Raw genomic sequence first — 24,560 nt, 5'->3', positions numbered from 1 at the left:
AGTAAGTCCGTTGTAGCTATCTATCAATTTGATATTTGTAGTTGTGCTTTAGATTTATGCCGTCAACCTAATGGTATCAAGCACAACCACTTCATTTTAGGTTGAATCTACTAGATAGACATGCATGAGATATGGTACATCTAGACATGTTCCTTTGAGAGCTACATCCTTTAGAAAAACGAACATCTGGATCACTCTTGTAACTATAGAAACCAGGTAATTTAGGTTTAGCTATCTAACATCTATATATTGAATAGTTGTATGTGTCTAGCACAATTTATGTGCGAAAAAAAATTCAACAATGTCGTTATTCTTTTTGCAAGTTCTTAGTATGCATTAAATTATTATTATTTTATTTTATTATTATTTTTTTTAACAATTGAAGGCTGGAATAGCTCAGTTGGTTAGAGCGTGTGGCTGTTAACCACAAGGTCGAAGGTTCAAGCCCTTCTTCTAGCGTTCCTTTCAACTTTTGACAATTCTAACCTCAAGGTTTCATGTCAATAATAAATCTTAGTAACCTCAAATATAAAAAATATATAGTAAGACTCACTAAAAAGGCTCAGACTCACTAAACATGTGTATATTAGATGCTCTCTAAAAAATCAAAATTGGATAAATCTTCTTATAACATTCATATCAAAATTAGAGTCGTGCATAGTAGCAAAGATCAGGGCGCAATGACTATATTATGAGAAAAGGGAAGAGATAGAGAGAGGGTTCGTGGTGGCTATGAAGAAGAGATGAACAATAAAGGGAGAATGCAGGCTCTGGAGTGTATTTTATACGAAGAAACTGAGAATGCAGGCTCTGGAGTGTATTTTATATGAAGAAAGGAAGAGAGGGACGAAGATGGAGTGTTGTCTGCGCCTTGGGGACTTTGCTATCAAGGAAATGAGCACGAGCTAGAATATTTCGAGCATATTTTGCAACTCAAGATTGTGTTTGTGACTTCGAAGGAGCAATAGGGGGAGCCGATGGAGAAGTAGTCGGCGTCATAGCAGGTGGTGAAGTTCTCATGGAAGGAAAGAGAGCCACGCCCCCCCGGAGCAAGGGACGAAGACAATGTTGTAGCCGGAAGAGTAGCTACAATGGGCGAAGGATCAAATTTGGGCGAGGAGGCGGGCAAAAACTTTGGTGGCGAAGAGGCCAGTGCGACACTTGGGGCCTGGCCCAAAGAGTCGGCAATTAAAGCGACAAGGACGAAAAAGACAAAGGCAAAAAAGGAAGCCATAGTCGTGAAGAATGCGAAGAGATGAAAGAAGAAGATGAAAAATTGAAGATGGAAGGAAAGTTTTAATTGCCGAGGTTGAGGATGAAGAGGTTTCTGGTTCAAGGCAAGATCGATTGTGTTGGAGAAAGTGAGGTTGTATGTATAGAGTATAGCTAAAGGTGGGTTTGTGATGATTTGGAGGCCAAAAGGGTAGAACCGAAGAATAATCAATTGGCTCAGCCTGTGGAAGCCATGCAGACAGCCCCTAGGACGTCAAAGCCAGCAATGATGGTAGAGAAGAAGATGAATAGAGGATTCAAAAGCCATTAAAAATAAAGGATCGGGGTTGCTAAACCGAAAGGGCCTTGATACCGTGAAAATATTTGCTAAAACCGCCGGAACTAAATGTGGTGAAAGTTCTCTATTTATAATCAATTGGAGAATCAAATAAATGACATAGGATATGAGAACAATAAATGGATACAAGATATTTGCCTATAATAAAAGGCAAATATGATACCTCTGTGGGAAGCAATAACTGTATACAAAATATTTGCCTATAATGCAAATATGATACCTCTGTAATAGAAGGAAAATATCTATATATTTACTTATAATAAATGATCAAATATGGTATCTATGATAAACCAGAACAAAATATCCTTAACCCCTGGCTATCAAAACTCTGTATCTCTCGAAATTTCTTGAACAGATCTTAAACTGAGTAAGAGTTAAGAACCAAAATGAATTTCACGATAACAAATCCAGAAGAGTCCACATAATTCAAAAGTTGAAGTTGGTTCATTAAAAAGAAGGATGAGTCACGTCATCATCTTTTACCTCCAACCAAGGAGAAGATGCTAGCATGTGGTCAAATAACTTTGAAACTTGGATTTACTTGCATGTTCTAGTGGCTATACAGGTTGGTTTCTTCATCAAAATTGTTAGACCTGACATCAATGAAACCTCTAGATGCATTCCTCATGAATTATAAGCTAATGTACAGAGAGTTATCGATTGAAGAAGACAACTTACTTGCCACTCGAATTTTAAAATATTTGAAGTTTCCTCTCTTGATTCATAGCAATTTTAAGCTTTTCTCTCCCCTATATCATCTACAGAAAAAAAAAATGTTGATAAACTCCCTGTGAATCTAATGTTTAAGAGACGAGCTCAAATTTCTTCAAACATGTTTTTCTTAGTAGTTTCTTAGGTTCGTCAAGAAAACCTATTGATTGGCTTAATTCAAAGCTTTAGAGCTCTAGGTTTCTTGAACAAACATGTTTCTTTCATTTATACAAAAATGTTGAAATAAGTTTCATCCCACCCGATTAAGTATATAGAAAGAATTTTTCCATTTTTAAAAATGTACCAAATTGCTTATCCAAAATTTTCGGGCAAGATATAGTGGTTATCAGCCTTCAACTCCATTAAAAGAAAAAAATGCTCCTTGTCGTTGTAGAAAATAAATTGTATAAGTTTAACATTCTAATTTCCTCGGTATGGGTTGAGTCAAAAATTCAAAATCTTAAAATTTCTTGCCAATTGGGACTTGAATGAATACTTCTATTCTAGTAAGTTACTTTCTTTAAGAAAGTTATAGAGAATTCCTCTAAATCTTGGGACAAAATTTTGAATTCTTATTCGAAAAATTGTTGGTTCGTTCTTGAAATTTTGAGCTTCTTTTCCAAATTGCCCAAAGCAGTGAAGTAGAGAACACCTAACTATGTTGGACAAAAATAAAAAATTAAATATGTATTATAGAGAGAAGAAAATGGATTTAAAATGTAGGTAGAATCTAAATTTTGGAGTTCGAGAATCTGCCACCTTTGTTGCCCAATCAAAGCATGCAATTCCTTCATGGCATCTACCCATAGGTCTTAGGGACAGGTTAGGGACGACGTTGAGCAACTCCTACTTTCCAACTTCCTCCTATGATGTGGAAGACTGACAACTCTAAACCATATAATGCATGGGTCATGCCTTCGAAATGATCACTTAATAGCTAATTACGTTGGCTTTTCTAAAATAATCGTTCTTACCATGACCCTTCATTGCCTTTAGCAACCCAAAGATAAATCCTTCAGTCTATACTCTTATTAGATGAACACGACTCTCCACAATGGTATGATATTGTCCACTTTGAGCATAAGCTCTCATGCTTGGGCTTACCCAAAAGACCTCGTACCAATAGAAATAGTATTCCTGAATTATAAACCCATGATCATTCTCTAAATTAGCGGACGTGGGACTTTCATCCAACAACTCCCACTTCTACTTCAAGAGACACAAGAGTTGCACCATTCTTAAAAGTTCCTATCTTGACGATCTAACTTGCTAACAAATTATGGTTTATTTAGAATGTCTTCTAGATGACAAAAAAAAAATATATATTATTTTGTCCTATAGTAATATCAAATATGTTTGGTTTATTCAATCTATTTTTATTTCATACTATATATATTTTGAAAATTTTAGGTTATTATTATTTTTTTTTATTTATTTATTTTTACCATCCCAAGTTTTTCTTAAATAATAAATAAATAATTAAGTTGATACATTTTTTTTTAACTACTTCACTTTTAAATTTATTAAGTTAAAAAAAAATACAATCACTTTATCATCTAATATCACTTAACCAAGTATTTAACATTTATTAATCAAATAATTGCACATCAAAATTAATAGAGCGGATCAGCGCATCTAGTGAAACATCCCACGAAAAAATTGATATGTCAATAATTTTAATGTTTATTTGAATTAAGCTGAAAAAAAAACATTCAAACATGTAACTTTTTTGTAGGTTTTAAGTGATACAACAGACTTAGATTAAGAAGATAAATGATTTTTTAAAAAACTTAATATGTTTTTTATATTACTTCTATCGTTTTTTTTTTTAATTTAATAATCTTAACAAGTTACAATTTAGAAAATTTGTGTATAAGACAAAAATTATCATTATATGAATCCTCGTAACATATTTCTAGGAAAGGAAATTTATTATTCATACTTATTTTCTATATTTATTTAACTAATTTAAATTTAGTTTAGCTAAATTAAATTTTGAGGAAGAAAATTAGTTGGTTTGCCCGAGAGGTTAAAGGAGAAGACTTAAGATCTTCTGTACATAAATGCGCGTGAGTTTGAACCCAACAAGCCAGCCATAGAATTGAGGCTGAGTGCACCTAGAAGAACTCAAGAGGCTTAGATTTATGGGCTAGATCGACCCAGCCATAGAATTGAGGCTAAGTGCACCTAGAAGAACTCAAGAGGCTTGATTTATGGGCTAGATTGACCTAGCCATAGAATTGAGGCTAAGTGCACCTAGAAGAACTCAAGATGCTTAGATTTATGGGCTAGATTGACCCAGCCATAGAATTGAGGCTAAGTGCACCTAGAAGAACTCAAGATGCTTAGATTTATGGGCTAGATTGACCCAGCCTAACACATAGTACTTCTCACCTTCCCACCTAGATGTGCACATCTAGTGTAGTGGTATCAGAACCCGTAAGAAATTATAATGGGTGACGTTTACCCTCCTATAACAGTAGTGGCAATTGACTTATCTAATCTCGCCATTTAGGCAATGATACCATACATTAAATCTTCTCATGATTAACTGATGAATAATCGGTTATCACCAAATATACCTTTTAGATGTTACAGATCCAGACTAGACATTACAGATCCTTTTGTCATTAACAGTATATTAAATTCTTTTCTAATCTCGGCTCAATTTTGTCATTAACAGCGTTTGGTTCCCTGATGTGCATCTTCCATTAATATATTTCTTGTTTTAATTTTTTTCTTTCATCTTTAAATCTTCTTTAGACATGTTTATTAATTTTTAAATCAATTAATTCTCACATATATATATTTTTTTTGAAATAAGTTTATGTTCAATTTATCCTAATTTTACTTAAATTTGCCATTTGCGATTGGTATAATCTAGCTTATATGAGCCTTTCTTATCCTAGGTTAACCTAGATTTGGGACCATAGCTATACTCTTTACAATTTCATGAAATCATTTCAACTCACATATGTGTGTATATATAAGTGAGGTACAACCTTGTAATCATTACAATTCATAGAACGTATATGGATCCTGGGAATCTACGAAGTTCACTATTAGAAACTAGTTGACGACTCTCTAATAGTCTCAATATAATAGGGAGCAACATTCTTCCTTGCAAACTACTAATATACTATGTAGACCCTTGAATCGAGATAGGTTCATTATTAAAAGGTAGTTTGTAATCCCTCTAACAAATCCCACTAATGGCACTACATAACATATGCATTTAGGGTAAAAAAAACAAGTGGAGAAAATATTCAACATTGATGTTGGCCAAGAAAATGTCCAACCTGTTGATGCTCATTGAAGAGAAGGTTATGGCGAACCCCTTCATAGAAGGAGAAGACCAAGTGGAAACCAACATGTGATACCTAGAAAATGGAGCGAGCAACCACATGACCGAATATCGAACAAAGTTCAAGGAGATTGATGAGAAGTTCGTTAGAAATGTGTAGATTTGCGATGAATCAATTGTATCGATCCAAGGCAAAAGATCTATCTTGTTATAGTGTAAGAATGACGGTCAACGTCTATTTACCAAGGTGTATTACATCCCGAGTTTGAAAATCAATATTATTAGCCTTAGTCAAATGGCGGAAGAAGGTAGTAGAGTGGAGATAGTCGGCACGTTCTTCAAGATATATGACTTTGATGAAAGTAAAATGGTTGTGAAACCGCCTATATAATATACTATTGAAAGACTATCAACATCTTCTAAAAGTATCAATTGGCGTTGATAGCAAGAAAGTGTAGAAGAAACTATTGGATCAGGAGAAAATGGAACCAAAGAACATAGCCAAGAAGAAACCAGAGGCTACTATAATCAGCAAAGAGCAACCTACAAGATAGTATATTTCATCACACTTGTCATCTCAATCACGTAGGCCTAGAGGAAGACCACCAGGGCATAAGAAAAATGGGACATCAAACTTGTCCTCTCAACTAAAGAAGGCTAGAGACATGTATAAAAGGAAGGTTGAAAGATAAATGAGTACCCTACAAGAAGTCTCTGCAGAGAAGAGAGAAGCAGAAGAAATTGCATGTTATGAAATTAAAATTTTGACAGTACAGAGCAACATGCAAATATTCTCACCAAGACCCTATCAAGGGTTAAACTTTGCAAGCATGCGGGATTTGTTCGAAGTCTAGAATCTCAATCAATGTCATGCTTAAGAGGGAGAATGTGAGTCATTAAGCTTACTTGGTAAGAATAGTTATTAACTTGAAGAAGTTTAGAAAATAAGTTAGTGATTTATTTAGGAGAATTGGTAGTGGTTTAAAGTTGGGAAAGTTTAGGAAACTAGTTGTACATTCTCCACTATAAATACTTATGAGATGCATAAAAACGAAGTGACTAAGGTTTCTTTGTTTCAAAAGATCTCTCCCCTTAAGTTGTTCTTTTTGCTTCTTTTATTTGTTTCGACATATTTTGATCGTGGGTCATATTCAACACTCTTGTCATAGTAACATCCCTTTATACTGTTAATGTGGGCTTGTGTATCACAACAATCCTAATCATTGCCATAACCTTTTCTGAAAGCAAGGTATAGAAGCTTGTAACTCAACCTCATGTTGGCACTACATTTTAGCAAACTTCTCAACTGGCCACCTTCATGTTGCTAATGTTGCAGTAGCACTTCTCTGCTCTTACTGTAGTTTCGTTCATCATGTTGCCCACGTCCAATCTGATGCTCTCTTCTCGAGCGGGTGTTGATATCGACACCCTTATGAAGTTATTCACCTTAGGCACTAGGGGATGGCTCAAGGAACACATATGTTCTCACTTCTTGGAACATTTCTTTGGAGTGAGCAACCAATTCTTGTTGTCCCTCCCCCACTTAACTCAATTACCTTTCTTAATGCGATGTCGTCCACCCATATGAACTTGTGTTGTAAATATTTGGTACTTGGTCAATACATGTCTCATCAATCCTCCGATTCCTTTACTTGCAACCATTGGCATTATTCCTCTCATGTGAATGATTCTTTCAAATGCACTGACCCGGTACACTGTCTGCCCATTTGAATTCCCAAGCCCTCGGGCAAATGAGCTTGGTTCTTGCTTCACTAACGAGGAAGATGTTGAGATATGATTCAAAGTATTCAAAATGAAGATATGATTTAAAGTAGTTGAGATATGATTCAAATATTCAAACTACCAAGATTTTAGGAGATTCTAGGAGATTGTCAGTAGATTTGAATTTATCCAAATTTTCATATTTTACCATTTATGGTCCAGTGTTTATAGACTAGAATTGTGTAACCCTTCTAAGCATTGAGTGAGAAATCAATAATAAAACACCGCACTTTCATCTATTTCATCTATTCTATCTTTTCATATCTCTTTTACTATCCATTTTCCCAACAAATTTGGTATTAGAGCCAGGTTCCTTCGACACGAGGGTGAGTGATTATTTTCTTTCACAAAACAAAAAAGGTAGTAGCTGGTTTTTCTTCCTCTACACCGTTGTTACCAATCTTTAATGGTGAGAAATATGAGTGGTGGAGCATCAAGATGAAGACCTTGCTCAGATCGTAGTTGCTATGGAGACTTGGTGGAGCACAGGTTTGTTGATGTATTAGAACCCACAATAGAAGAAAATGAGAGACTGGGAGAAACCAAGAAGAACGATGCCAAGGCTCTATTCACTATTCAGCAAGCAGTTCATGAGACTATCTTTTCACGAATGGCAGCAGCAACCACATCAAAGCAAGCACGATCAATTCTACAGAAGGAGTTTCTAGGAGATTCAAAGGTCATGACAGTGAAATTGCAATCTCTAAGACGTGATTTGAAACTCTACTCATGACGAATGGCGAATCAATTGCTGATTTTTTGTCAAGATCAATGGCAATAGTCAGTCAGATGCGTACCTATGGAGAGAAAATTTCAGACGAAACAATTGTTGCAAATGTGTTGAGAAGCTTGACTCCAAAGTTTGACCATGTGGTGGCTGCCATAGAAGAAGCTAAGGATCTATCCATACTCTCCGTTGATGAACTGATGGGCTCGCTTCAGGCTCATGAGGTAAGAATCAATAGAGCATCAGAAAGGAGCGAAGAAAAGGCACTACAAGTGAAGGAGACAACCAACAACGAAAACAATGAAAGAGAAAGTATTCATTTAGCAAGTAGAAGTCGTGGAAGAGGAGGATTTCGTAGCGTCCATAGTGGTCATGTAGCAAAGGGGAAAAGGAATGTGAGTAAGAAGACTGAGGGAAGAACTAAGAAGGTTGCGAGTGTTAGTTTTCTAGGTCTGTTGTTCTTTATTATGCTCTTTGATGGTCTAGTTCCTATAGTGAATCTCAGATTTAGAAATGTTGGAGGAGAAGTTCTTGGCACGTTGGCATTTGTTAGTGATAGGTTATACAATCAAAACCGAGGAAGGGTTTTGAGAGTCGATAAGTATTTAAATTTATCTTGTTGAAAATCTGATACTTTGAACCTCTTAAACTATGAGGAAACTCATAGAAAAGGACGAGACTTGAAATTTGATCAACAACGAAAAGAATCGCAGCATATGCATGATCCATAAGAATCTATTTAGGTTGCAAATGCTAGTGAACCTCTTGTTGCTTCTTTATATGTCCCAAGGAATGACAAGTTAGTGAAATTGATGGAAACTTAATAATCCATTCTTTCCTCTGGCAAGCGAGAAAGTTATGGCTTCTAGCAGGGCTTCTGATAAGGACAAGGGTAGGGAGACTGGTCTTGCGATTCCTAGAGATCCTAGTCCAGCCCTCACCATCCCCAACATCAGGGAAAGTGGCGGGAAACATCCTCATGCGTATAGAAATCCTACCGAACAATTAAGGCACTTGCCAAAGTGAAGTTTGAAGTTTTTCGTAAGGCTCTTGAAGTTATTGAGAAATAAGCTTGCTCTAAGGAGGCTGTCAGAATTTAGTTCAACTTATTGTTAGTTTGAATTAGTCAAGATATTCTTGATCAATTAATATTTGGAGAATAGTAATCCTTTAATATTTTTTCCTTTATGATTTGATTAGTAGTATATTTTATTTTATTTTCAAGATTTAGTTAGTTTATATTTTCATTATTTGTAGGTATTAATTCGTAGCTTGTATCCTATTTAAACGTTGTGAATATGAATGAAAATTGAATGTTCGATCCCAATTCTATTTCTCATTCTTAAATCTGTATTGTTTCCTTGAGTAATAATATTTTCAGATCTATTCACACTTGTAAGTGGTAGATATTGTGTCAAGAGACTCCTTGTTTGGGAGTCTGGTTATTGACCCCTGAAGCAATTCTTTATTTTGACTCACAATTGTGTTGCCCAATCTAACACTCATGACACACATGCAAAGTTTTCATACAACCCTCGGTTCTTTGTCTTGATCGACTAGACACACATAGTGTGGCTCTCATATAAACTTCATAGTCGTACATTTTCAACCGTGCGGTGTCGTAATCTTGACACACTCATAACTTGTCTTGAGAGAAACTCAAGTCTCATTCACATTTTTTGCTCGACTTTGTTACACCTTAGGCGAGGTTCTCATTCGTCAATCAAACACAACTTATGCGAATTACAAACTTGTTTGGTCATACACGTTGCTCATGCATGCTTGTTCAATTGTTTGCAACTCCAACCGACTTGTCTCTACCTAAGCCAAGTCATCCAACTCGATCTAGACTCTACTCTAAGCCAAGGTCTCTCGTGAGCAACACCACATCTCATCGTCATCTCGATTCCCAACAACATAACTCATACATCATGATGTCATCCCATGACTTGAAAAACTTGACCATCTTGGCTTGCTTAAACTTATCCGTTGGGAATTGACCAATGTGTCGATTATCTCATTGAGACATTCGAACATCCATCTATCTAGGTTCTCATCATGCATTCAATTCTCCTGCATCCATGCTAAAGCATTTACGATATCCGTTTTGGATGAAGGGTGGATAATCTAATCTCTGACACATGGGCTAGCGCGCAATACCAGCACACTCGCGAGGTCCGATCTGTCCTTGAAAAATCTATTTTAAAGGAAGATGTCTGAGATACTCGTCTTGCAATGCTCGTCTTCACTATGACACACGTATGTGCCACAGGGTAGCTCGCTTAGACCACAAGGCCCATGGGTGGTGGAGAGTTGGTACCATGCCTTCCCCTATAGTACATTTTGAGGTATATCCAATCTATATCGAGTAGACATAATTTTGGCGAGTAGTCATACGTCCCCGTGCAGCATCGGTTGAGTATCCTATGAACACCAAATTTGTTGAGCTTTCATGTTTCATATAGACAAACTTAACTCTCAGGTAGCCCAAAAATGTTGGATTTTACCAAGCTAGAGATCTTTTGAAATAATCTAAAAATAATAATAATAATAATAATAATAAATAAAATAAATAAATTAATTAATTAAAAAAAAAAAAGAGACAGCAGCAGCTTGAAGCTGCTGCATGGAGAAAGGAGGAAGGGACCGGTGGACTTGGGAGAAAAGAGAGGAAGATGGAGGTGTGGAATGAAGGAGGGTGGTTTTGTTTTGGTGTTAGTGTTATGGATGGTGTTTGTGGTTGGCGTTGGCAAGGCCGACGAGGAAGCACCATATAATATCGAATAAACAGAGAAAGAGGGAAACAGAAAACAGAGAATGTTCTAATCCGTGTTTTCCGGTAAACCTGAAGGTTCTTTGGCGTTTGTTGTGACAACGTGCAAACCTGAGGATGGGGAGACGATTGTGAAGGCTTTTCAGCCATTAAAGCTCTGAACTTAAGCTGATTTAAGCGATTGTCGCAAAGGTAACGAAAAACTCATTTGTCCAAACTTTTAAATCTCGATATCATGGTCTATATTGCATAATAAGTTATGAAATAGGGCTTGTTAGAATCATAATAAGGAGATCTACAAAGCTGTAGAAAGAATCGAGATGAAATTCGGATTGTAGAAGTAAGATATGGCTTAGGGATACAACGGGTATTAATAGAAAAGTTGGAAAATTTCAGAAAATGCAAGGAAGAAGAAGCGTGTGCACTACACGTAGGGCACGTGAGGAGCCGTGACTGGGCGTACGACTTGTGTGTGAGACAGACACACCGAGAATGTGAGGGTGCGTGAGGGCGCGTGAGACCTCATTTTGGCTCCCGATTTGTCCCGTTCAATTCGTTTTGACCTGTTCTACCTAGATTGACCTATACTTACCTTGAAAATGGTGAAATATAGGTCTAATTGGAAGAAATTGTGTTGAAATACCCCATTAAACGTACATTCAAGAGAGAAAGGGATTCGAAACCAGGTAAGTAGCATATCGATCTTTGAACTAGTTCTTAACTTGTTTTACAACATGTGAGTATGTTGTTTACTTGATTAAGAGCTTAGTATGTTAAGATGAGCTTTGATGATATTGAATGTTTATTGTATAATGTGACTGCTTGCCTGTGATGTAAGCATGATATAAATGATTGCCAGAATGTTCTATGTGTTGAACATGATACATGTATGAAAGCATGCAGTAAATGTGAGTATGTTATGCATGTTAATGGAAAGGTTATGACTCTAGGATATACTTATTGGATGTTGAACCATGGCTTATTTATATGAGTATGATAGTCTACTAATTACCGCGGAGTTCCTGGCCAACGCGCTATGGGCTAAGTCAGGGAGCATGAGGACTCCTGACTGTTGGTATATGAGATAAACAGGCCGCCAGAGAAATTAGTAGACGGGTCGTATTTGACCGAGAGCGAGTCTTACATACGAGTCCGAAAATTCTAGATAAGCATATCAAAAGAGAGTCAGTAACCTAAGTTGGAGGTAGCTGAGATACCTCATTAATGAACCGATGACTCCAGTAAGAGAAACTAGGAGTCAATGATGAATAAAAATTAAAAACACCTGGAAATATTAGTTATGAATTTATGAAAGATAAAGTTGGCTACTTACTAGCTAATTTAATTACTCATCAAAATTATTTAACTTTTCTTTCCAGATTTAGTTGATGCAGGCCAACTGAAGACGAGGACGAGACCAGCGGGCTAGAGACTATTTGGGAATCCATGTCTGTGTCTGTTTTGTGTACTTATGCTCTCGCTATCAAGAATTTACTTTGGTCGTTTTTAGTTTTAAATAGTATTGGTTTTAAATGTTTTACCGGATGTTTTTGGAAATATTTTGAAATTTATGATTGGTTATCAGAGTTTATTATCGATGTCGGTGGTAGCTCCTGGCATCGCGTTGACGATGAGCGGGTGTTACATCTTTTTAGTATCCTTGCAAATTTTCACAAAGAAAACTAAGTTAACGAATGATTCCAACCAAGAGCGGGTTAGAAGGATGAATAACTCTTAAATCGAACTTGAAATCTACGATGGTCACTCTTAGATCCCAAGACGACTCACTTAAGAATTAGCTTGATCACGACTAATACAATGAATTGATTTTAACATCAAACCTAAAGCAAGGTTTGAAAAGAAACATAACACTCAAAGGGTTTCAATCACAATGTTTTTGTATTCCACCATATTTCAAACTTGAATATTGCATGGCTTTGAATAGACCAAAAAGATAATTCGAACCTAATGTAGTTCAACTACTAAAAACAAAATGTCTTCTAATCACTTCCCAATATTAAGTGATATTTATTGCCACTTAATTCTTTTCTTGATTTGATACTTAGATCTTTTTTGCATTGCTTCTTGTAATTGTTCTTCGAGTACATGTAAATGATCAATTGCTGGATTCATATCAGCCAGCCAAAACTCATATCAAAATCCCAACTTCAAAGGTTATGGTCTTGGGCCCTACTCAACCCTTTTCAAACTTGTCTTCGACGCTCGTGTCGCCTCGTTCTTTCAAACTTGTGTATGACTCAGTTATGCTCTATTTTTCAACAAATCAAAATGGTAGGGCTATGATTTCAAATCAGTTTTTAGAGATGAAATAAAATGAAATCTTTACCTATGCTAGTTAACCAACTTCATTAAGGTCTTTAGCTTTATGCCTAATTTTGTAGGATCTCTTCTTCGACAAACTATCACGCACAACCATTTCATTTTAGGCAGTCTCTTACATAGACATGTGTCAGACATGGATACATCCAGACACGTTTCATTGGGAGCTACATCCTTTAAGAAAACGAACATTTGTATCACTCTTGTAATTATTGAAATAGGGTAATTTGGGTTTAGCTACCTAGCATCTATAGTCGTATGTGTCAAAAAAAATTCAACAATGTCATTATTCTTTTGATAAGTGCATCTTATTTGTATCTAATTGTAACGACCGGTCTCCAACGCATCGAATCACGAATTGCTATGTGGACTCTAGGATAAAAAGACTTACAACATTTTCATTTGATAAAACGGGAGGCACAATGAAATTAATGTTATCTGATAAGCATTAAAAATCTAAATAGTTCCAAAACATAACGGGATCCGCGGAAACACAACAAAAGAAAAACAGTTACAAAATAGCATAAGTTTTTCCAAAATAAACATCAAAATGGCATTTAAAACGACATGGACATAGAGGACTCGATCTAAAGGTCTCCACTGTAGCCGCACGGCTCCACACATTCCCGCCTCCGACATTGGTCTACTTAGCACCTGAAAAATAGCAACAACATGGGATGAGTATAAAAATACTCAGTAAGCAACCTACTTGTAGGCTCTTATCGGACTTAATCCTGTTCACAGAAACTTTGGCTATATGCTCGAATCTATCTCTAGCAAAGACTACTATGGTCTCAAAAGAAGACCCCATGGATTCTCATTGATATGGATTTTCTTCCATACCTAACTATATAATGAGCTTAAATCAGTGAATTTTCCCTAGTGGTGTCTGGCCTTAACTACCTGTTCCTGAGAATCAGTAACTACCTGCACTACGCCCCGCTGGGCTGGGTCAGTAAACTACCTGTCTTACACCCCGGTCGAGTTTAGATTAGTAAAAGGCCATGGGTCTCCCCACTAGGCACCCCTAACGTGGTACTACAGTATGATACTTACTAAGGCCACCCATATCTACAATAGGTGACAACTAAAAGACGGTAGCCCATAATCTACGAAATTCATAATTCACACTATCTAGCACATAGCAAAATAGTCCAATTCACACATGGGCAATAAAGGGGCTATCCACACCCCAAAACAAAACAGCACAAAGTATCAAGGCTCACATCGTACTTATCATGCAAATCAAGAAATAACAATCTATCTCAACTTCCTTGGAAACACATAAACTCAAACGCTTATCAGAGAAATTCACAATAATGCATGCGGAAGCTATATAACCCTAACTATAATCAAGGTATAAACACTCACGTTATCAAAGTACCATAAATGAAACTAATGTTAACGAAACTCCCAAGTATAATACTAGATCATTTGCCCATACTCCAAACCGACTCCTACAAGCATTTCTTAGAACTTGCTCCATGCGGTTACTTACCTGTTGTAGACTTTTCGAGCTTGTTTTGGGTCTTCAATAAATTTCTAATTCGTTCAAAGATCTACAATTAGGTCCTACATTGAGAAAATATATCAAAACTATAGAAGTTGAGTAGGATTCGAGTTAAAAATAGTCCAAATTTACGAGCATTGGCCTCTGAACCGAGGGTCATGCATACCTTCGAGCCTAGTTTTGGGTAGTGGATCAGAATCTGCTAATTGGGTCGGGTTGGGTCCAACGGTTCGTTAAATCCAACGTTCAGCTCCTTCCTTCCAGCGACCTTCCTTTCCTTCTTCAGCTCCTTCGACTCTTACCAATGTTCCCTTTTCTTTTTCCTTCTTATTTCAAAAACAGCTTGGTTCAACCCCTCCCTCATATTTATTGGCCTTTCACCAACAAGATTTAAAGAGAAGATTTTGGGTAGGTGGCAGACCTACCCACTGCCTTTTCATATTTCTGCCTCATATTTCTGTCTTTTCATATTCCATATATAATTTTTTTTTCTTAATTAGTACAACTGGCTTTTCTTCATTTAATGCCAGCGGTACGAGTTATTACACTAATATCTTCTGTTTGTCAACTGGCTTTTCTGGCTTTTCTTCATTCAATACATGATCAACCTGCGAGTTAGGGGTTTTCTCAACAAGCCTCAGGCTCCATCTCTACTACGAACGCAAATAAAGCTGGTTTCTTCATCAAAATTGTTGATCTGATTTCAAAAAATTTGAAGTTTCCTCCTCCTAATTCATGGCCTTTTTGAACTTTTCTAGTTTCCTCCTCTTAATTCATAGCCTATTTGAGCTTTTCTCTCCTTATCTTAAAAAAAAAAAATAAAATAAATAAATAAATAAATAAATAAATAAATAAATAAAGTGTATAAACTCCCTATAAATCTAATGGCGTAGGTTTCAAGAGATGTAGGGAAAGACTATTCGTGAACCGTAAGGGAAGTCAATCCTCAACTCCTTTGCCTCGATTCCCTTGCCTTCGAGGACTCTATCTTAACGTCTATCTTAATGACCGGTAAAAGCCCTCTTTCTAGGATATGTCACTCCTCGGGCAGGGTCGAAGACATGAAACCTTAAGAGGAGGTGAATGAAATGCAATTGTGAAACCGACAGGTTCCGGAGCTCAGCAGTTCAACCGACAGGTTCAGTCGCTTCGCGGATTTTGGTTTATTATTAGGGATTTTAGGTCTTTATTGGACAACAGGGAGTTTTGAATTTCGGGATTTATTTAAAATATTCAATAACTTGATTATTTTCGATCAAGCCAACCTTTGGTTGGCTTGATCAGAAGCATTAGAGCTTTAGGTTTCTTCAACAAACTTATTTTCATTTACAATAAGTTTCATCCAAAGAAATTAAGTAGAGAGAAAGAGAAAGGTACTAAATTGCTTATCAAAATTCAATTCTCCATTTGTGAAAAAGAAGTGGTTATCAGCCTTCCTAAAAAAATATTCCTTATAGTTATAGAGAATAAATTGTATAAGTTTGTCCTTCTAATTTCGTTGAATCGAAATTTTAAAATCTTAAAAATTTCTTAACAATTGAAACTTGAATGAATACTTCTATTCTAGTGGGTTTCTCGAGTTGCTTTCTTTAAGAAAGTTATAGAATGGGTCTCTGAGGTGTAGTATGGCGGAAATATTTTGAGAAAATCTTAAGTTTTTATCCAAAAAATTATTGGCTTCTTGAAATTTTGAGCTTCTTATACAAATTTCTCAAAGCAATGAAATAGAGAACACCTAGCTATACCCCTAAAAAATTAAAATTTAAAAATACAGATAGAATCTTAATTTTAGAGAAGGAAAATATATGGAATTCACAAAAATAAAAAAATGAAACATGAATACGAGAAATAAATATGATACCACATAGATATGGGAGATGACAATGACGCATTTATCAAAAATATATATATTTTCTAAATAATCTATCAATTTTATATTAGAAAAAAATTCAAAATAAATAAGTTTATATTATTTGTATACTTAAAAAAGTTTAATGTACATCTCACTCTCAAAATATATTCAAAGTCAAGTGTCCAATACGAAAGGTTGGATTATAAATGTCTAACATATCTATTATACTAACAAGTGTTCAATACATGTTCAACACATGTCGATTAGGGACACAAGAATAAATTATTTTGATGCTTTCTTTACACTCATTCAAAGTTGTTTAATATTGTCAAATATTACGATTCACTAACTACCACTTTAATTTTGTTCTTTAAAGTGTCCTTTAAACCAAAGGAACGAAAATGGGAATAAATAAAATATATATATATGAGAAAGGGAATTAAAAGCCTTAAACTTTTGTGCATGATTTCAAAGATGGGACACGAAAATAAGTTATTCTCATGCTTTTTTACCTCGATCAAAGTGTGTTTGATAAGTTTCAAGAATTAAGGGTTTTCTCTCTAGGACCCTTCTTAAAATTGTATCAACGGGTGCCAATTACTTATTTGTTATTAAATACTTTTTATTACTTTTTTTCTTGAAATTGGATAAAATCCAGGCTATATCTCAAAAGTTTCAACTTTTAAAGTTATTTTTGCGATTCTAACCTTTTAAAGGGATGTTTTTCCATTATCAAATTTTGAAAGCTATTTTTCTAAATAAATTTTTTAATATTTTTTATCCCACACAAATCTAGAACTTGATCCCTATGACACTTCCAACACGTTAAAGTAAAAACTGTGCAACAATATTTGTGATATAAACTACAGATACAATAGGAGATGGGATATCTTAGATAGCATCTCGAGTTAGAGAAATTTTGAAAAGAAATGGGTATAACTTTCATGGGTATGTTTTAAACATAGTACTAACTCTAAGATAAATGAAACTTTTTAAAGTTTAACGACATTTTTGGAACACTGTTGAAAGTTCAACCGTATTTTCTAAACAAAGTATTAACCGTTTCCATCCACATATTTTCTAAACAAAGTATTAACAGTTTCATCCAAAATGAACCATAGAAATATTTTGTAGAGTTTTTTTAAACAATTTAAAATATTATTGAAACTTTTGAAATTTTAGAGGTAATTTGAAAACAAAGTAAAAAGTTGAGATATTTTTAGAGGTAATTTGAAAACTAGTGGTTTTAGAACAGCATGAAATAAGCTTTGACGAGTTTAGATGAAGTACGAGAATAACTTATTTTCATATCCCATCTTTGAAAATGTGTATTAAACTATGGATTTTATTTCTTTTTCTCATTCTTATATTCATTTTGATATTCGTTCCCTTCGTCATAACGCTTCCTAAAGTAACAAAGTTAAAGTCGTAGCTTTCAAACTTTCAAACTACCTTGAATGTTTGAAACATGTCACAAATAAATATAAATCTAATATTTGTTGGACACGGATCGAACACTTTAACTTAAATTGTTTTTAAATATATTAATGTATAAACTTGTTTGATTTTGAATTTCTTTCTAATATAAAATTATTAAACCTTTTATTATATATATATATATATATATTACTTATAATATTTATATTCACTCCGTGACAAGGAAGTTAGGTGATACACTAATATCCATAATTAAGAGTTGAATTTGACAATTTTTAAAGAAAAAAAAAATATAGATAGATAGATAACTATGTGATTATTTTATTGAGGTCTATGCCATTTTAATAGCTAAGAGACCATAATGCCCCATATATAGTGAGAGAGGGCATAGTGTAAACAGAGAGAGCAATCTAATGCTCCTTGAAATCCTTGAGGACATCCTCAAAGGAATAGAGACGGTGATCTGGCCTGCGCAAAACAAAGTAATCAAGTTTTGCAATATAGGACCAAGGAATACCATCATCATTTATAACTTCTATCACAAGAATATAAAATTTGGGATCGGGTATACTTGGATCGAACAGACCATTCACCACACGCTTGTAAACAAAATGATGTCCACCCCACTCGTTATTCCTTCCCACTGCAAACTTTCCAGCATTTTGCACATGTTCGTCATTGACATCCTTAATTGGAACTAGATTTGATGGCAACACTTTTTCACAACTCATTCTAACACCTTTGATAGATAGCTCCGACAAACTTACTTTGCTCATAAATACTTTAGAGTTCGATATTTATAGTTGTGGCTGAACTCTACTGAAACTGATATAGCCGAATCTTACAACAAAGACTAATTGAGCATTCCCCTATTAGAAGATAGCTTCGAATCAAATTCTTTAATTAAGATGATGGATGCATTGTTTTAGTCAAACAACCGAGACTAGTGTATTACCAATAGTACAAACATTTTTTTTCCGTGTATTTTCTTACATTATTAATAGTTGAATACAATTAAAGTTAAATTCTCTGAAATAAGGTTTAACACAAGAGTTACACTTTTATTTTTTTTTTATTTTTTATTTTGTTTAGTTTTTGCTTCAAATACTAACAATTTTTTCTTAAAAACTTAAAAATTCCTTAAAAGCTAATTTTTCTGTAATGGAAAAATAAAAAGCGGGTTAAAACTTGCGAATCTGAACAAAACAGCTTATTATTTATTGAATATTTTATTTTAAAAGTATTAATGTAATATCTTTATTTTTTAATTTATAAAAAGTATTGGTAAAAACCTAAGAAAAAGTTCAATTCCCTATATGTTCGTTTTCCTTGGTCATTGAGAAGTTTTATAGTTTATCAAACTTGTCCTCTCAACCATGTACCGAAGCAAAGTTGGACATTAAAATTTCTTACGAAGAATACAAAGTTGATAAGGGTTACTTTTGTTTCGACATATTTTGATCGTGGGCCATATTCAACACTCTTGCCATGGTCACATCCCTTTACGATGGTAATGTGAGCTTGTGTACCACAATATTCCTCATCATTGCCATGGGCCATATTCAACACTCTTGCCATGGTCACATCCCTTTACGATGGTAATGTGAGCTTGTGTACCACAATATTCCTCATCATTGCCATGGGCCATATTCAACACTCTTGCCATGGTCACATCCCTTTACGATGGTAATGTGAGCTTGTGTACCACAATATTCCTCATCATTGCCATGGGCCATATTCAACACTCTTGCCATGGTCACATCCCTTTACGATGGTAATGTGAGCTTGTGTACCACAATATTCCTCATCATTGCCATGGGCCATATTCAACACTCTTGCCATGGTCACATCCCTTTACGATGGTAATGTGAGCTTGTGTACCACAATATTCCTCATCATTGCCATGGGCCATATTCAACACTCTTGCCATGGTCACATCCCTTTACGATGGTAATGTGAGCTTGTGTACCACAATATTCCTCATCATTGCCATGGGCCATATTCAACACTCTTGCCATGGTCACATCCCTTTACGATGGTAATGTGAGCTTGTGTACCACAATATTCCTCATCATTGCCATGGGCCATATTCAACACTCTTGCCATGGTCACATCCCTTTACGATGGTAATGTGAGCTTGTGTACCACAATATTCCTCATCATTGCCATAACCCTTTCTAGAAGTAAGGTCTAGAAAGCTTGTAACTCAGCCCCGTGTTGGCACTACACTTTGATAAACTTCTCAACTGGCCATCTTCATGTTACAAATGTTGCACTAACACTACTCGAGCGAGTGTTGGAATTAACAATCTTATGAAGTCATCCACCTCAGGAACTAATTGTATATTTTTAAACTGTGCGGTGTTGTGATCTTGACACATTCCCGACTTTATTACACCTTAGACGAGTAGGTGGAGCTGATGGAGAAAAGTAAGTCCGCTGGAGCTATCTATCAATTCTATATTTATAGTTGTGCTTTAGATTTATGTCGTCAACCTCACGTATCAAGCACAACCACTTCATTTTAGGCTGAATCTACTAGATAGACATGCGTGAGATATGATACATCTAGACACGTTCTTTTGGGAGCTACATCCTTTAGAAAAACGAATATCTGGATCACTCTTGTAGCTATAGAAACCAGGTAATTTAGGTTTAGCTACCTAACATCTATATATTGAATTGTTGTATGTGTCTAGCACAATTTCTTTTTCAAGTTCTTAGTATGCAATAAATTAATTATTATTATTTATTTATTATTATTATTATTTTTAATAACCAAAGGCTCGAATAGCTTAGTTGGTTAGAGTGTGTGGCCCTTAACCACAAGGGTGAAAGTTCAAGCCCTTCTTCTAGCGTTCCACATATCTAGAGTCGTCACTAACGTCTCATGTATACCTCTAATGCAGAATAGAAGTCTAAGAATGCTCGTTCATTTCATGTTCATCTCTAATGCAGAATAAAAATCTTTCTTATATTCATTTTCATCTTCGTTCCCTTCGTCAAAATGCTTCCTTAAGTAACCAAATTAAAATTGTAGCTTTCGAACTTGAACGTGTGTAAAGAAAACATTATTATAATTTATTCTTCTAATTTCCATGTTCGAAACATGTCAAACACGTATAAATATAAATCCAACATTTGTTGAACACGTATCGAACACTTTACTTAAATTATTTAGGTGGTACCTTAATATTTATATTAAAATTGTAGCTTTCGAACTTTCAAACTACCTTGAACGTGTGTAAAGAAAACATTATTATAATTTATTCTAATTTCCATGTTCGAAACATGTCAAACACGTATAAATATAAATCCAACATTTGTTGAACACGTATCGAACACTTTACTTAAATTATTTAGGTGGTACCTTAATATTTATAATTAAGGGTTTGAATTTGACCATTTTTTAAGAAAAAAGAGATAAGTATATATAATAGATAGATAACTATGTGATTATTTTATTGAGGTCTATGCTATTTTAATAGCTAAGAGACCATAATGCCCCCATATATAGTGAGAGAGGGCGTAGTGTAAACAGAGAGAGCAATCTAATGCTTGTTGAAATTCTTGAGGACATCCTCAAAGGAATAGAGAATGTGACCTGGATGTATTGTTTTAGTCAAACAACCGAGACTAGTGTATTACCATTAGTACAAACATTTTTTTTCGTGTATTTTCTTACATATTAATAGTTGAATACAATTAAAGTTATTTTTTTTTCGTGTATTTTCTTATTATTTATTGAATATTTTATTTCAAAAGTATTAATGTAATATCTTCATTTTTTAATTTATAAAAAGTATTGGAAAAAACCTAAGAAAAAGTTCAATTCCCTGTATGTCCATTTTCCTTGGTCGTTAAGAAGTTTATAGTTTATCAAACTTGTCCTCTCAACCATGTACGAAAGAAGAAGCAAAGTTGGACATTAAAATTTCTTAGGAAGAATACAAAGTTGATAAGGGTTGCCTTTGTTTCGACATATTTTGATCGTGGGCCATATTCAACACTCTTGCCATGGTCACATCCCTTTACGATGGTAATGTGAGCTTGTGTACCACAATATTCCTATCATTGCCATAACCCTTTCTAGAAGTAAGGTCTAGAAAGCTTGTAACTCAGCCCCGTGTTGGCACTACACTTTAATAAACTTCTCAACTGGCCACCTTCATGTTACAAATGTTGCACTAACACTACTCGAGCGAGTGTTGGAATTGACAATCTTATGAAGTCATCCACCTCAGGAACTAATTGTATATTTTTAAACCATGCGGTGTCGTGATCTTGACAAATTCCCAACTAGTCTTGATTGAAACACAAGCCTCATTCACATTTTTTGCCCAACTCTATTAGACCTTAGACGAGTAGGTGGAGCCGATGGAGAAAAGTAAGTCCGTTGGAGCTATCTATCAATTTGATATTTGTAGTTGTGCTTTAGATTTATGTCGTCAACCTCACGGTATCAAGCACAACCACTTCATTTTAGGTTGAATCTACTAGATAGACATGCGTGAGATATGATACATCTAGACACGTTCCTTTGGGAGCTACATCCTTTAAAAAAACGAACATCTGGATCAATCTTGTAACTATAGAAACCACGTAATTTAGGTTTAACTACCTAACATCTATATATTGAATAGTTGTGTGTCTAGCATAATTTATGTGCGAAAAAAAATTCAACAATGTCGTTGTTCTTTTTGCAAGTTCTTAGTATGCATTAAATTATTATTATTATTATTATTATTACTATTTTATTTTTATTTTTATTTTATTTTATTATTATTCTTTTTTTTTAAAAAAAATTGAACGCTGGAATAGCTCAGTTGGTTAGAGCATGTGGCTGTTAACCACAAGGTCGAAGGTCCAAGCCCTTCTTTTTGACAATTCTAACCTCAAGGTTTCATGTCAATAATAAATCTTGAAACTCGACCAGAATCGACCCTAGCGTTCCTTTCAACTTTTGACAATTCTAACCTCAAGGTTTCATGTCAATAATAAATCTCGAAACTCGACCAAAACCAAATAACTCACCCTACTTAACCTTGCTCTTATTTGAATCACAAAGTAAACCTCTCTATGACCTCCCGAATAGGTTTCATGCATCTCTACTATCGAACACAATTAGAGCTCCCTTAGTAGTAACCTCTAATATACCATATACCACAGACCCTAAATAGGTTAGGTCCCATTCCTTTATACTTAGTAGACCCCCATTCTTCCGGCCAACCCATATGATCATAATCGACTACACGGGTTCAAATATAAAAAAATATATAGTAAGACAAAGGCTAAGGCTCACTAAACATGTGTATATTACTCTAGGTCACAAGGATCACTAAACATGTGTATATTACTCTAGGTCACATAGTATAAAATCTAACAATAGATTATGAGCATACACGATAATTCAACCACCTAAAACATGCCCTCCTTAAAATCAAAATTGGATCAATCTTCTTATAACATTCATATCAAAATTAGAGTCACAGAAGTCCTTAAACATGCATAGTAGCAAAGATCAGGGTAATAGAGAAGGAAGGTAGACGCTTCAAAATTAGGGCAATGACTATATTATGAGAAAACAGCAAGAGAGAGAGGGTTCGTGGTGGCTATGAAGAAGAGATGAACAATAAAGGAAGAAGAGGGCAGAAACTGAGAATGCAGGCGCTGGAGTGTATTTTATACGAAAAAAGGAAGAGAGGGACGAAGATGGAGTGTTGTCTGCGCCTTGGGGACTAGTTTGCTATCAAGGAAATGAGCACGAGTTAGAATATTTCGAGCATATTTTGCAACTCAAGTTTGCGTTTGTGACTTCGAAGGAGCAATAGGGGGAGCCGATGGAGAAGTAATCAGCATCATAGCAGGTGGTGAAGTTCTCATGGAAGGAAAGGGAGCCACGCCCCCCAGAGCAAGGGACGAAGACAATGTTGTAGTCGGAAGAGTAGCTACAATGGGCAAAGGAACAAATTTTGGTGAGGAGGCTGGCGAAAACTTGGGTGGCGAAGAGGCCAATGTGACACTTAGGGCATGGCCCAAAGAGTAGGCAATTAAAGCGACACGGACGAAAAAGACAAATGCAGAAAAGGAAGCCATAGTCATGAAGAATGCGAAGAGATGAAAGAAGAAGATGAAAAATTGAAGATGGGAAAGTTTTAGTTGCCGAGGTTAAGGATGAAGAGGTTTCTGGTTCAAGGCAAGATCGATTGTGTTGGAGAAAGTGAGGTTGTATGTATAGAGTATGGCTAAGGGTGGGCTTGTGATGATTTAGAGGCCAAAAGGGTGGAGTCGAAGAATAATCAATTGGTTCAGTCTGTGGTAGCCATGGAGACAGCCCCTGCGGCGTCAATGCCAGCAACGGTGGTGGAGAAGAAGATGAATAGAGGATTCAGAAGCCATTAAAAATAAAGGATCGGGGTTGCTAAACCGAAAGGGCTCTGATACCATGAGAATATTTGCTAAGACCGCCGCAACTAAATGTGGTGAAAGTTCTCTATTTATGATCAATTAGAGAATCAAATAAATGACATAGGATATGAGAACAAATAAATGGA

General features: G+C 35.4%; 1 long non-coding RNA gene and 2 other non-coding genes across 3 annotated transcripts; 2 read left to right on the top strand and 1 right to left on the bottom strand.

The window, feature by feature from the left end:
* The first annotated feature begins 385 nt into the window (after nt 1-385).
* TRNAN-GUU lies at nt 386-459 on the top strand. The gene has a single exon. It is a non-coding gene; the product is annotated as a tRNA-Asn (tRNA).
* Nucleotides 460-13,770: 13,311 nt separating this feature from the next.
* Nucleotides 13,771-15,162, bottom strand: LOC111461959. The gene is made up of 3 exons (XR_002713672.1): nt 14,884-15,162; nt 14,706-14,779; nt 13,771-13,861 (listed from the first exon to the last, which is right to left on the bottom strand). It is a non-coding gene; the product is annotated as an uncharacterized LOC111461959 (long non-coding RNA).
* Nucleotides 15,163-20,790: 5,628 nt separating this feature from the next.
* TRNAK-CUU lies at nt 20,791-20,864 on the top strand. The gene has a single exon. It is a non-coding gene; the product is annotated as a tRNA-Lys (tRNA).
* The last annotated feature ends 3,696 nt before the right edge of the window (nt 20,865-24,560 follow it).

Source organism: Cucurbita moschata, unplaced genomic scaffold, assembly GCF_002738365.1.
Source record: "Cucurbita moschata cultivar Rifu unplaced genomic scaffold, Cmos_1.0 Cmo_Scf00026, whole genome shotgun sequence".
Lineage (NCBI taxonomy): Eukaryota > Viridiplantae > Streptophyta > Magnoliopsida > Cucurbitales > Cucurbitaceae > Cucurbita > Cucurbita moschata.
This window is presented reverse-complemented; position numbering and strand designations above follow the sequence as displayed.